The sequence below is a fragment of the Pinus tabuliformis genome, chromosome 6 (genome assembly GCF_031772625.1).
Source record: "Pinus tabuliformis cultivar Carrire ecotype Pingquan chromosome 6, CPIR1, whole genome shotgun sequence".
In the NCBI taxonomy this organism is placed as follows: Eukaryota; Viridiplantae; Streptophyta; class Pinopsida; order Pinales; family Pinaceae; genus Pinus; species Pinus tabuliformis.
The window spans coordinates 110,176,226-110,186,339 of record NC_142292.1 but is presented as its reverse complement, the minus strand read 5'-3'; the positions used below and the strand labels follow the sequence as shown (position 1 = coordinate 110,186,339).

Sequence of the window (10,114 nt, the reverse complement as noted above, 5' to 3'; positions counted from 1 at the left end):
GTTTTATGCTTTCAGTGTTTTGCGATTTGATTATGCTTGATTTGCGGTTTTGACTGTGATTGTTTCATCACTATGCCACTTTATTTATGGTGGTGTATTTTTATTTGGTTTTCCTTCTTTTATTTATCTTTCCTTCTTCTTTCTTTTTATGTTTTGAGGGTCTTGGGAATTGGTTGGGAAATAGAAAATCTAATGGATCTTTGGGAGAGTTAAGTGAAAACAGCAGGTAATATAAGACTCGTATGAAGCTCATTGGATGAATAAAGGGCACCCGAAGGAAAGAATATGACAACCAGTTGGGTTGGTTTGGTCCATTGGAGTGAATGGGTAGTGGTAGGACAATCATAAGAAAGGTAACAAGAAAGGTAAAGTACATGGATTTGAGGTAACATATGCCTTGGCGAAATTGGGAGCTATTGTTCTCAATGTTGTGCATGTGTTGCATGGATAAAGGAATTTCTCTTAACTTTTATCTTATGAACGCTGGTGATTATGTTGTAATCATGCTTATATATATATATATATATATATATATATATATATATATATATATCTATGTGTGTGCCATATCTGTGTGTGTGCCATTTTTTGATAGGGTCGTCAGGCATCATTCTTGTGGAAGAATGATTAATTTATGCAGGTGAATGGCATTAAAAGGTTCCTAGTTTATGATGAAAATGAGTTCTTGGGTAAGCCCAAAATCCATTTTCATTAAAAATCTCGAACCTGGGCCTGTGGGTTATGGCTCAAAAGCCTAAACGGAAGCGTTTTAAACTTAAAACCCTTTAACTTATCGACGTGGATCTTTCCTAAATTTGAGCCATCCATACATGCGTGCTAAGTATTAAGATCTTACGGCCACATGGTAATACATAACAATAGATGGATTTAAAAATATATGGGCACCTCTGTATACGTTGGCAGATCCGCCGATCCACCCAACTCCATCCAATGCCGACGTAATTCTCCACTGCTCCGATTCATAAAAAAAATCCAGCGTTCATGGCTCCACTCCGATCAAACTCTCCAGAGCTGATCCACATCAAAGCTGATTTATAACTGATCGCATTAGTTTCTATTGAATATATAGGAGTCTCTCCGGTTCCGCTAATTTCTTTATTGCCATTTAAAACACAGGATTGAACGACTTTTAGAACAATGATTCTATACATATGAACCCTGATCTGGTTGTATAGCAACTACACTGATATGTAAAGCTTTCAAATGAGTGAATGAATTTACTCATTTAAGTCCTGCCCGTGTCTTCTTTAACGCAGAATCTCATGGATTCGATCATATTGCTAAACGCCATTGACTTCATTTGTGACTCATTAGTAATCCCGTAAACTTTTATGTATATCATCTTCACCTCGCATAGCGGACGGTTCAACTTCATTCTTCCATATCGCCTCTTCATTGGCACTCAACGCGCAGTTTTGCTTTGCATGCACTTCAACTTAACGCAGAAATTAACCTGTGTAAGCTCCAGCTCCACGTGACTGCAAAATTGTGGTCTTTTCGCCCACGAACTCATAGTTTTGTTGTGCGATATGAAATTTCACATGAACAGTCATAAATTTGACCCTGCGCCCTTTACTTGCATGACGTTAGTCCATAGAAATCGACTTTGATCCAAAACAGAAATGGACCCCTCGGCACACACATATAAGAGCTGGCCTTCGAGCCACATACATATATGAAACACAAATAGCGCACAATAAACACATAAACGCACACAACATACACTAAACCCAGGTTTTATATATCACAAAATAGTTACATACTAAGGCGTTTCAGCCTTAGAAATGAGCTCACGCTCAGCTACATCTTCATCACTCACAATTACTTCCCAGAACAGATATATCACCCCTATCGCACTACACATATATATACAAGAGTGTTAGATTGGAAGCATCGATCCTATCCTTTGTTTTTCTGCATGCATGACAGATAAGTATCCTTTATCCGCTTTAAATCTGCTTTAAATCTAATTTTCTGCTTTAAGGCAGACTTTCCTCTGTTCTCATCCTCTGGTCCACGTTTGCCGCTGAGTGCTCCCGCATCAGACTCCCGAGGCACAAAAATTTATGACCTCCTGGTCATATGCTTCTCCTGGTCTTCGTAATATCTTTAACTTGTGAGCTGCAATCTACCTCTGCAACAGCAAGTCCTCCTTGCTGCCTCTTACCTCACCAAGCTCTCCTCTAGACTTGGTCTTTTGGTAAACATTTTAGGCTATTGCAATCTTCTCACCTTCCTCTGCAATCTTCTCACCTTCCTCTGCTGCTACCTACACAAAATATAAAGACCATACATACTTTATCAAAAACTGTACCTCCTTCCGCAGAATCTTTTTCTCACTCTGATACCAATTGATGAAAATGAGTTCTTGGGTAAGCCCAAAATCCATTTTCATTAAAAATCTCGAACCTGGGCCTGTGGGTTATGGCCCAAAAGCCTAAACGGAAGCATTTTAAACTTAAAACCCTTTAACTTATCGACGTGGATCTTTCCTAAATTTGAGCCATCCATACATGCGTGCTAAGTATTAAGATCTTACGGCCACATGGTAATACATAACAATAGATGGATTTAAAAATATATGGGCACCTCTGTATATGTTGGCAGATCCGCCGATCCACCCAACTCCATCCAATGCCGACGTAATTCTCCACTGCTCCGATTCATAAAAAAAATCCAGCGTTCATGGCTCCGCTCCGATCGAACTCTCCAGAGCTGATCCACATCAAAGCTGATTTATAACTGATCGCATTAGTTTCTATTGAATATATAGGAGTCTCTCCAGTTCCGCTAATTTCTTTATTGCCATTTAAAATACATGATTGAACGACTTTTAGAACAGTGATTCTATACATATGAACCCTGATCTGGTTGTATAGCAACTACAATGATATGTAAAGCTTTCAAATGAGTGAATGAATTTACTCATTTAAGTCCTGCCCGTGTCTTCTTTAACGCTGAATCTCATGGATTCGATCATATTGCTAAACGCCATTGAATTCATTTGTGACTCATTAGTAATCCCGCAGACTTTTATGTATATCATCTTCACCTTGCATAGCGGATGGTTCAGCTTCATTCTTCCATGTCGCCTCTTCATTGGCACTCAACGCGCAGTTTTGCTTTGCATGCACTTCAACTTAACACATAAATTAACCTGTGTAAGCTCCAGCTCCATGTGACTGCAAAACTGTGGTCTTTTCACCCACGAACTCATAGTGCTGTTGTGCGATATGAAATTTCACACGAACAGTCATAAATTTGACCCTGCACCCTTTACCTGCATAACGTTAGTCCATAGAAATCGACTCTGATCCAAAACAGAAATGGACCCCTCGGCACACACATATAAGAGCTGGCCTTCAAGCCACATACATATATGAAACACAAATAGCGCACAATAAACACATAAACGCACACAACATACACTAAACCCAGGTTTTATATATCACACAAAACAGTTACATACTAAGGCGTTTCAGCCTTAGAAACAAGCTCACGCTCAGCTACATCTTCATCACTCACAATTACTTCCCAGAACAGATATATCACCCCTATCGCACTACACATATATATACAAGAGTGTTAGATTGGAAGCATCGATCCTATCCTCTGTTTTTCTGCATGCATGACAGATAAGTATCCTTTATCCGCTTTAAATTTGCTTTATCTGCTTTAAATATAATTTTCTGCTTTAAGGCAGACTTTCCTCTGTTCTCATCCTCTGGTCCACGTTTTCCGTTGAGTGCTCCCGCATCAGTTTATGAGGAATCAAGCGGGCAGAGTAGCCCTGAAATATATATGAGGTTAGTATCATGTGGATATGATTTTGATATTATGTGCTTATAACTATTCCTATGTTTATGCTATGGCATACAATACTGAAGGACACATCAGTAGAATGAAGGTAGTGTGATATGTGGCATGCCGGGACAAGCATGGATAAGTGGAAAGGGCCACAAAACTGGTACTTGGGTTGTGGATGCACGCAATAAGGTGTGGAAAGAAATTAGAGGCAAAATTTCCTAGTAGAGACAGTGTGGTTTCTATATTTTCAATACCACTGTTGTGTTGTGTAGATGTGGTACTGTGTCATGTGTATTGTGTATTCATTTTATTGTGACATATGTATTTGTTGTGTTGTACTATGCGTACATATATGTGTTGTGTTGTACACTATGTGTATGTGTACATGTTGTTAAGGGATTGGTTCTCGAGATCCCTAGTGGTTGTCTGTTGGGACAAGACCTTTGGAGCCCTATAACAACTTGGGTTCCCTGGAGGTTGTGGATTGGAGCCTTGTAAAAACTTGGGCTCCCTAGAGGTTCTGGGATGGAATCCTATAATAGCTTGGGTTCCTTGGAGGCTATGGGTTGGATCCCTGTAATGACTTGGGTTCCCTGGAGGTTGTGGACTGAGATAATAGTCCCTGGATCCCTAGAAAACTTAGGAAGAGACAAATATTGAGTTGTTGATATTGAGGGTAGAGGCAACATAGTATTTGGACACCCTTGTTGCTGATATTAAGGGAGGTGGTGGTATAGTCTCTGAATTTCCCTGTTTTTTTGGAAGAATAAGGCATTGAGTGCTTTCTAGGTTGGAAACCGATCCAATGTGTGCACGTGGTCAAAGAGAAGAAAAGGAACTAGGTTCTTTCCATGTTTGGAAACCGATTCAGTGTGTGCATGGAAAGGACAAAGAACAAAGGCAAAAGAAAAGAACGATTTGAAAGATAAGTATAATTATTTTATTTCAATTTTAATTATGCACATAGTCTAAGATTTTGATTTATGATGGTTGATTTTTGAACTAACTGGATGTGATATGTTTATATATGATGATTTGATAAAAGAACTAATTTGACTTGTTATGACAAGAATCAAACATAACTGCAAGTGTACCTTATTGAAGAGTTATCAATGAGTTCTGATTTGAATTTATTACAATTTTTCTTTAGTATAATGGAAATTATGTGATTGGTATAGGAAACCATGGAAATGCCCGGTTTGGGTAGTTGGAACTGATTGTAATAAAGTTAGCAACAGTAAAAGGAATTGGAATAGAAAACAATATATTGGTAAAGTACTTCAAGAATAGGGCCATTGTGGGACAATGATACCCAATAGTTTCCATTGATTTCCATAAGCATGCTATCAGACTGATATGCTGGTTTTTAGGTAGGGTAATGACTTGGTTTCTAGACCTTCCAATTCGAGGAAACCTTGCCAAGGGATTGGTCACCTGAGGGTCCGGGAAGCAGAGAAGGGGATGCTAGGGAACTTGGAAGGTGAGTGACTGCACAGAAGGGGGTGGCCAGATTTCCCAAGGGGCTGGGAAGGAAAGAAGGGAAGGTTGGGGAATGAATTTGTTTTGGTCAATAACATTGCTAATTGGAATCATAAACACATTGGGAGTATGCATGGGAAAAATGGGTCAATAATTATTCAATGAGAGAACAAGGATCGCAAGGATTATATCGCTAGAAATTGGATGCAAACTTTGATTTTGACAATGGATTCTAGACTTCTTGGGAAGGAGGTGAATCCCTGATACTACTTTTGAGGGTGGAGGTGTGAGCCTCTGGATTCCCTTGTTGCCGATGTGGGTGTCATATCTTTTATTTTCTAGTTAGAGAAAATGTGCATATTTATATATGTGTATATTATTGTAAATACTGCATCGAGTTGTGTTTATAAATCTCCATAAGAAGTATGTTGTCATGTTTTTAGCAGGTTGTCATTGTAAATACTACATCAAGTGTGTTTATAAAGATCCATTAGCAATATTATTTTCTAGTCATAAGTGTCATAGAACAATGAAGAAGGTGTTCCCCCAATAGGGAGGGGTTTGTAACAACCCCTGGTTGATTTTCCATGTATATAAAATAAAAACCAAGGTCATGGGACACATATTCCAAGTTGAATGATGCGTAAACATTATAGTGGGAATCACTTATGGTTTATTAATGGCTACTATGGAAATTGGAAACGACATTAGCAAAGGCAAAGAGGCAATAAATGGTCTTTAATTAAGGAAATAAAATAAAATAGGAGAAAAGGAAGGTGAAGAGACACAAATATGCATGTAAAGGAAATTAGAGAGAAAATGAAGGAAAATGAAGAAAAAAGGAATGGAAGAGATTAGACACCAATGATAAAAAAGAATCAAAGAAACAATTCACAACTTTTGGCTTAGTTTTGATCAGCTTTCATAAATTGAACTCCAAGAGGAGAGAAAGAGGACTTAGACACAGGCAAGCAAGAGCAAGTTTGGAAAACAACAATTAAGGGCATAAAATAGATGTGGATTTGTAGGTAACAATGTGAATGTTTGATTTATCATGTTGGGATTTGAATGCATGGTACATGCATTTGGTTATTTGGTTACTTTTCTATAATTGACATGGGAGTTTCCTGGATTGAAAATGGTTTCAACATTGCCTTGCCATTTCCTTGATAGCCATGATGTAGTGGGTTCTCTATTTGATTAAGCTTTGGATGGATGGTAGAAGTGGATCATGGTTGGGGTGGTCTCAAGAAATTTCCCAAGGGTTAAGGGTGGAGATGGGATTTCTCCTGGAACTCGTGACGGATGGGTGGAGATACGAAAATTCCTCTGGAGCTAGTGAAGGAAGTCGGAGGCATCCAAAAATGTTTTGATATTAGTGATTTCTAGACCGATTTAGGTGAAATAACTTAGGTTGAGGGTTGAGGTGGTTTGGCCTCTAGAAGCCCTGGTTTATTCTATTTTGGTTTAACCTATATAATCCCACATTCATGCTTGGAATATGGCATGGGGGTGATTGGCTAAAAGAGATATTTGGTTGAACCCAATCTATGGTCGGGTGGTATGTGGAAGTCCCTGAATTGGTTGGAATTTGCATATGTTAATATAAGATATTTTCTTATTTTGATTGGTGAGCACATGTATTGGTTATTATGTCGATCTTATGACTGGATTTTCATGGATTATATTATATGCATGGTTGAATGATGTGCTCTTGATATGGATATTGTTCATGATCTAATAAGTTATTGAATGGTTAATGGATGCATGGGATAACAAGTGTTGTTGTAGCTAGCTTGAGAGGGAATTGTGCCTTCTTAATGATTCTTTGATGAAGTTAAGAAGATCATGATCATATATGCATTCATGACTTGTAACTTCTATGCTTACTATATATTTGACGAAATTTTTATCATGTGACTGGCATGTCTAAGAAATTTCTAGCCTTAGTATTCATTGTACATACTTGTTATCATCTTAGAATGAGTTTTGGAGGGTTCTAGGTTGTTTTGGGAAGTGACTTGTAGGCTAGCCCTGAAAAAGTGGCACTGATCTCACATTCGCACCCTCTGAACTAGAGAATTTTAGTTGTAACCGCATGGAGGAAATATTATGCACGCGTTTGGAGCCTTCCAACAATATGCATAGTGTGTCAAGCCTACGGTTGGGGTGTAAAGCTTAAGAAGATAAAGTTCCAACTCAAGGATTGATCACCCGTGGTTATTGTCAGACACCTTGGTGATCTAGTGTCCCTAAAGGATGGCAATATGTTCCATTTAGTATAAACCACTTCCATAATTGGAACTTGGAGGTCAGGTCATGTCATAGTAAAACACAACTCATGTTTACCCTAGATAGCTTGTAAAAGTGGGTAAATGTTGGATGGGGTGGTTACACCATTCAAGTGTCCACCAAATGGGGGCCCATGACCTATAGCTTATGAACATATGCCACTAGGATCAAGTGAGCAACATTTCTTCTATATACCTATACCTATGACCATAAAATGATTGACAAATTTCGATTGGTTTTTCTAGAAGAATTTCAAATGTCTTAAATTCATATGAGCACTAACTATGAAATTCTAAAATATTTCTACAGAGTGAAAACCTAGCTCACATGGATTCTAAAAAGAATGTCAATTTTGAAGGCTTCTCCAATGACTCAATCAAATATTGTGAAGTGGCTCTGGGCTATTACTACATCTGGAGAAATGAAGGGTGGAAGTGGAAAATGCAACCGTGAGACTGTTGAAAAATCAACTCTTTCTTACAAGAGATTATTATCTAAACATTATAAAACACTGCAATCATGTGAAAAACAAACAAGAGCTAAGGAAGAATATCCAGGATATTGAACATATGCTAACTGAGGAAACTGTAGATGATTATCTTCTAGAGTGGTCAATTCTTTGTTATATTCTTGAAATATAAATTTTACTAATAATCCTTACTCTTCAACTCATATCACAGGTTTTTGTTAGCTTCTCAACTTTCATTGTGACTTGGAGTGGGTTTATTTATCTAGGGCATAAAAGAAGACAAAGAACATGGAAGGATTTATTATAAGCGCAAAAACTTACCTTGTTGATTGCAATATTGTGGTAAAAAAGTTAGGACAAATATTAAACGTTATTGAGGATCAAGCTCATTTTCACAGAAAACAAAGTGTCTTCCAACTTGTTGTCCAAACAATGCAAAAAAGTCTTCATTTCCTTTCAATGAGATTGACGATAGAATATTTTCAAACTTATCAAAGCAACATTGAATTACCATTGAGCAAGAACTTAGAATATTCAAGTCTTTATCATTACATCATTTACTCTACTAATATCCTTGCAACATATGTGGTTATTAATTCTACTATTGTTCATTCCAAGGTTGAAACCTTAATTTCTTGGCTTATCTATGGTTTCATGTTTGATACTAAAATATATGGGATGGTAGCTTATGTCTGAGCTCTCACTATATGTTGTTCTTCATTATCATTACAGGAGTCAAAGAAGCATGTATTTCATTTGATTATAGATAGACGAAACTATGCTGTAATAAAATTTTGGTTTTTGGAGAACACTTATTACAATGCAAATATCCATGTTCAGAATCTGGATGATTTAAATCTTCATTATTTTACCAATTCTGTGATGGGTTATTTATCATCATAGGAGTTTCGTGTGGCTATAGAAATCGCCAGGAAATTTTCTAGTGATCCCTATAACTCAACTAAGAAGCTTAAATACTTGTCTACCTTCAATCATCCTCACTTTTGGTCTTGGAATTTTACCAAGACTAAACAAAGTGTTATTTCTAGATGATGATGTGGTTGTGCAAAGGGACATGACACCTCTTTGGAGTATTGATTTTCATGGGAAGGTAAATTTTTCCATGGATATTTCTGAAGTAAGGTTTCATCACTTTAGGACGTACCTTAACTCGTCAAAGATTTTGCCAAATTATTTTGATGGAAATGTGAGTGCATGGATGTCTGGATTGAATATTATTGATCTGCAACAATGGAGGAAGCAATACCTAGTCAAAGTTTGTAGGAGATGGCTAAATACGGTAAATTTTATTTATGTTTTAAAATGAATATTCTAAATAATCACTTGAAAAAGTCTATGAATTGTATTGTGTGGTGCTTCATGTTCGTAAACTGAAGTATATCAATTTCTAAATATTTACTAGTGTTGTATTTTCCCCGCTCGACAACAAAATAGGTATAATATTGCATGGAGATTTTGGACATTGAATGCAAGTCTAATTACATTCTACAATATGGCCCATCACCTGAAAGTATCTTAGATTTCAGTTGGTTTAGGGAATGACTTTGGGATTTAACATCTTGATATAGAAAAATCTCTTGCTTTGCATTATAATGGCAATTTGTAGCCATGGTTAGAGATATGTATTGATAAATACAAGCCATATTGGGCTAGTTATTTAAAAAAAGAGGGTCAATTCATGCTTGAATGCAATGCTAATGTATGATGATGTGATATAATTATGTGGATAATATCATGAAGTGAAAAATATTTGTGAAGGCATAGTGGAATGTGATGCCATGGAATGGATTGACATGGTTTTGCAAAAGCTTTATTGGAAGAAAGCATGGGATGTGCATTGGCTTGTGGGCTAAACATGTGAAACATAATTATTCTTTTATTCAAGATTGTAATATCAATTAGTAGGGGCTTCCAATTCATGAATCGTGTCCTTTCAGACTCCTTTGGTTTTGAATCTTATTGGATATATGGTTAAAGTGCTATTAATTTTCTGATATTGGCCTAGTTATAGGTAACTTATACAAT

At 37.0% G+C, this 10,114-nt stretch overlaps 1 pseudogene; it reads left to right on the top strand.

Annotated features, from left to right (window-relative positions):
* The first annotated feature begins 7,926 nt into the window (after positions 1 to 7,926).
* On the top strand, positions 7,927 to 9,794 carry LOC149257560 (putative galacturonosyltransferase 7; annotated as a pseudogene).
* Positions 9,795 to 10,114: the final 320 nt, after the last annotated feature.